We start from the raw sequence: 5,779 nt of genomic DNA on the forward strand, positions 1-5,779 counted from the left end.
CTTTGAAAACATATTCAATGCTAGTATGTGCATACAATCGTACACAAGATTAAGAGATAAGTCGAACCCATAAACATCATATAATCTCCATAGACATGATCTACCTGAAAGACCAGCCTCTTTAAGAATGTCTTCCTGTTGCATTTGAGTGCTTGCTCGCTCTGCAAGAAGCAAGTCTCTCAACATATCTTTTGTGGACCTCTTGGCTGGAGCATATCTGAATTGGAATCTATTTTGGTCATAAAGGTATCGACTCGATCCTTCACATTCTAAAGTAGCTATAGGTTTGTCTCTACGACAAAAAGCTTGGCCACCATCTTTAAAAGCTCCAATCTTACATTGAGCTGGATGGTCACCAGTCACCATCATAAGCATAGCACATGCTTTGAAGGTTTGGGGAAAAGAGCTATCATGCCCAAAAATTAAAGGCATTGGATAATTGAAATCTATATCAATTCCATCTATGAACAAACTTTCTAATTCATCTATTAAATGTTTCATAAAAACATGAAAGAGTTTGCTTGAGCTTCCTATAATTTTTTTGCAACTAAATGGAATGAACAAGATTGGTATTGCTCCAATTATGGACTTCTTTCCAAAATTGAGAACCTTTATCTCGATGACGCCACAATTCTTTTGGGTTGTTCTTGATGTCTGGAACCCATCCCAGTGCAATAAGAGAGCAAAATTGCATGGATCTCCCTGTATATGTAAACAAAGACACATTTAGAGTACAACATGACATGGAATTCTCAAACATAAATTAATTATAGACCACACATAGTATATATGTAAAAAATTTACCTTACAGAGTCTTTGTGGACCTTGTATCAAAGCTCGACAAGCCTTGCAAACAAATTTGTAAATTTTCTCACATTCTTTCCAACCCTCCAAAAGTGCTTCCGATATAAGTGAAGATGGCCATGCTGTATAAGCTTGTTTGCAATACCCCATACCAATGGCAACTCAAACTCCGATTCTAGATCCCAAAATACTTTAACACTTTTACATTTACTGCCATCCCAAAACTCATCAATTCTAATATTTTCATTAGAATTGTTCAATACCAACCATTTGTCTTTATTTCGCCACAGTTCCAATAATTCATGGCATAAAGATCTACTTTTAGTAAGTAGTTTCAATTGTTCACCGATCGAAATGTAGTCAAAACATAACATTTCCTTTCTAGGCACTGCACATTTCTCAGACTTCTCACAACATGTTAAACAATCACGCTTTAATTTTCTCTTTCCAGTGACATTTCTATTGCATTGGCATTCAATAGTGTTACCACTATAAGCATCCTCTTTGCTTGGTAGATAGAGTATTGGAGCATGTATGGAATCCTCTTTTCCTTGACATATTCTATATCTCTTTGATTCAACCATTCCAAGCCTTGTCAACATAGTAGTTCATTGCTCCCAACATGTGGGAACAGTTATTCCATTTAGACTTCCATCCCATGTTTTTGGAAGTTGGACCAATAGTTTACTCAAACTCGATCTTTTTGTGCCTTCATGTGTTGTAGACCTAGGACCACCCATATCTCCAAATAGAATTTTAAGCATACTATCTTGAAACTCCACTGAAGCTTGATGTCCATCCCAAAGAGCTTGCAATTCAATCAATCTTTGTATGATTTTATCAGCGAGAGATAAATGGCTATCCTCTCCTAAAGCATCCATGTTATCCTCTTCATCATCTAACCTATCATGTTCATGTATATCAGTAAATTCATCATTTCCTTCCATCTGATGCATAGGCTCATTGTTCTCCTCTTCTTCAGGTCCACAAGAGCTAAAGTGTGGAGCATGCAAACCAAGATATTCTGCAATAGTTTCAAATTGCTCATCAACTTGCATATGCCTTGCATAAGTTGATGGAGCAACCAATCGGCCACCATGGCAATAAGTTTCACATCTACACCATACCCACCTCTATCGATTAGATGATTCAATGAGTTCTTCATTCACTACAGTATCATTGTCAATAGAGTTCTCCTCATTCACATTCCTCAAAATTGATGCGTGTAAGTTTCCAATGAAGTCTTGTTGCAATGCACATAATACGCCCTCTGGCTCACATCTTGATAGCCAAGAGGTGAATGCCTACACCGATAATTGCATCTACATCTCCGTAGGCTATCATCTATTGCCATCTGGAATAAGGCACATGAAATCATAAATAAAACACCCTAGAGAACAAACACTTACATAAGCTCAACAAAGTCCATCACAAGCATAGAGACATAGCATTTATAAACATGTATAAACACATTTAAAATAAAAACACATAGTAGGGTCCTAAGTATGGGCAACTAGTGCCAATCGTATAGATGGCCTCCCAACAGTATCATCAAAGCAGCCTCACCCATGGTAAAACCGTAGCTAAGCCATTGTAGGCCATGCAACTGCACACCCTAGCAACGACTCCATGGATAAAGAAGGACTATACCCGTGAGATTTTACCACTTCTGGTACTTAGCTCCCACACATAGGACCATAGATATGTGTAAGCAAATAAAAGAAATATTGCCATACCATATAGACAAGGCATAAACCCAATGAAACATAGAAGCACAAACAATGGCATTCACATAGGCACAAACAATAACATAGACATATAGAAACACCAATAGAAACATAGGCATACACTATAGAAACACCAATAGAAGCAAAGGCATAGACTATAGCATAAATAGCATAGAAGCATGTAGAAACATAGGCAAGCATAAACCTAGGCATTCATCAATGGCAAAGAAGGCATCCATAAACATTTAAAGAGTAGATCCATTAAGCATACAGCATAAAACATGCATATAGAATTAGGCATATAGGCATTCACATAGGCATATAGACATATAGAAGCATAGACTAAAGAAGCATAGGCAAATAGGCATTCACATAAAGCATAGAAATAGGCATTCACATAAAGCATAAACTTAATAGGCATAGAAGCATAGACTAAAGAAGCAGAGACTAATAGGCATATAGACATAGAAGCATAGACTAAAGAACCATAGACTAATAGGCATTCACATAGGCATATAGACATATAGAAGCATAGACTAAAGAAGCATAGGCAAATAGGCATTCACATAAAGCATAGAGATAGGCATTCACATAAAGCATAAACTTAATAGGCATTCACATAAAGCATAGCGATAGGCATTAAGCATAAAGAAGGCATCCATAAAGATTTAAAGAGTACATCCATAAAGCATAAAGCATAAAACAAGCATATAGAATTAGGCATTTAGGCATTCACATACGCATATAGACATATAGAAGCATAGACTAAAGAAGCATAGGCAAATAGGCATTCACATAAAGCATAAACTTAATAGGCATAGAAGCATAGACTAATAGGCATATAGACATAGAAGCATAGACTAAAAAAGCATAGACTAATAGGCATTCACATAGGCATATAGACATATAGAAACATGGACTAAAGAAGCATAGGCAAATAGGCATTCACATAAAGCATAGAAATAGGCATTCACATAAAGCGTAAACTTAATAGGCATTCACATAAAGCATAGCGATAGGCATTAAGCATAAAGAAGGCATCCATAAACATTTAAAGAGTACATCCATAAAGCATAAAGCATAAAACATGCATATAGAATTAGGCATATAGGCATTCACATAGGCATATAGACATATAGAAGCATAGACATAGGCATACATAAACATAGATGCATAGACATAGACATTCACATAAAGCATTCATTAAATAGGCATAGAGGCATAGACTAAAGAAGCATAGGCAAATAGGCATTCACATAAAGCATAGAAATAGGCATTCACATAAAGCATAAACTTAATAGGCATAAAAGCATAGACTAATAGGCATACAGACATAGAAGCATAGACTAATAGGCATTCACATAGGCATATAGACATATAGAAGCATGGACTAAAGAAGCATAGGCAAATAGGCATTCACATAAAGCATAGAAATAGGCATTCACATAAAGCATAGAAATAGGCATTCACATAAACCATAAACTTAATAGGCATTCACATAAAGCATAGCAATAGGCATCCATAAACATTTAAAGAGTACATCCATAAAGCATAAAGCATAAAACATGCATATAGAATTAGGCATATAGGCATTCACATAGGCATATAGACATATAGAAGCATAGACATAGGCATACATAAACATAGATGCATAGACATAGACATTCACATAAAGCATTCATTAAATAGGCATAGAAGCATAGACTAAAGAAAGAAGCATAGGCCAATAGGCATTCACATAAAGCATAGAAATAGGCATTCACATAAAGCATAAACTTAATAGGCATAGAAGCATAGACTAAAGCAGCATAGACTAATAGGCATATAGACATAGAAGCATAGACTAAAGAAGCATAGACTAATAGGCATTCACGTAGGCATATAGACATATAGAAGCATGGACTAAAGAAGCATAGGCAAACAGGCATTCACATAAAGCATAGAAATAGGCATTCACATAAATCATAAACTTAATAGGCATTCACATAAAGCATAGCGATAGGCATTAAGCATAAAGAAGGCATCCATAAACATTTAAAGAGTACATCCATAAAGCATAAAGCATAAAACATGCATATAGAATTAGGCATATAGGCATTCACATAGGCATATAGACATATAGAAGCATAGACATAGGCATACATAAACATAGATGCATAGACATAGACATTCACATAAAGCATTCATTAAATAGGCATAGAAGCATAGACTAAAGAAGCATAGGCAAATAGGCATTCACATAAAGCATAGAAATAGGCATTCACATAAAGCATAAACTTAATAGGCATTCACATAAAGCATATACTAGCATTCACATAAAGCATGTACTAGCATTCACATAAAGCATGTAGAGACATAAGCAAGCGTAGACTAGCGCATATAGGAACATAGGCAAGCATAGGCAAGTGTAGAAGTATAGGCATAGGCACGCATAGAAGCATAAGGCATAAACATCAAGCATAAAGTAAGGCACGCAATGGCATTCATTAAATAGATACATAAATATATAGAAGCCTATAGAAATATAGAAACATAAAGCAAAGATATAGAAGCATATAGAAGCATAGGCAAATAGGCATTCACATGAAGTATAAACTTAATAGGCATAGGCAAATAGGCATTCACATAAAGCATAAACTTAATAGGCATAGGCAAATAGGCATTCACATAAAGCATATAGACATATAGATCATAGGCAAATAGGCATAAAGCATAAAGTAGGCATATAAATATAGAAGAATAAAAATGTACAAGCATATTATACAAATATAGAAGCATAAACATAAGCAAAACATGCGTAGGCATATACAAATTTATGGCAACAATTTTGACACGATTTGTTGCATGAAGAGATAGGGTTACTTTAGGATAGAAAATGGGGGTTAATGCTGGAACATTCCTTGGTAAGTGGATCGAATTAGTACTTGGAAATTGCTGCCCAAGGTGAGATGACCGTGTTGCAATCGACCTGTTGGGAGTTGACCTGCGAATGTACCCTACTACCTCGAGCTCGATCCTCCAAGTACTCTTGTCGCAATCCTCTTGGGAGCTGAAGTTCGTCACGGAGTCATGGGCAACGGGCTCTCGAGTTGCTTCGAATTGAATGTATAATTTATTGTGCATGCACAGCTAGTACACATGTACAGATGGCCCTTTTATTGCATGCAGCTGCATGGCAAATGGAATTGGCCTAGGGCGTGGCATAGTATAGCTGCTGGCCTAAGGCATGGCGTAGTATAGCTGCAGGG

Source organism: Dipteris shenzhenensis, chromosome 29 (genome assembly GCF_047967505.1).
Source record: "Dipteris shenzhenensis isolate YYH24624 ecotype China chromosome 29, Dip_SZ_1.0, whole genome shotgun sequence".
Classification (NCBI taxonomy): Eukaryota; Viridiplantae; Streptophyta; class Polypodiopsida; order Gleicheniales; family Dipteridaceae; genus Dipteris; species Dipteris shenzhenensis.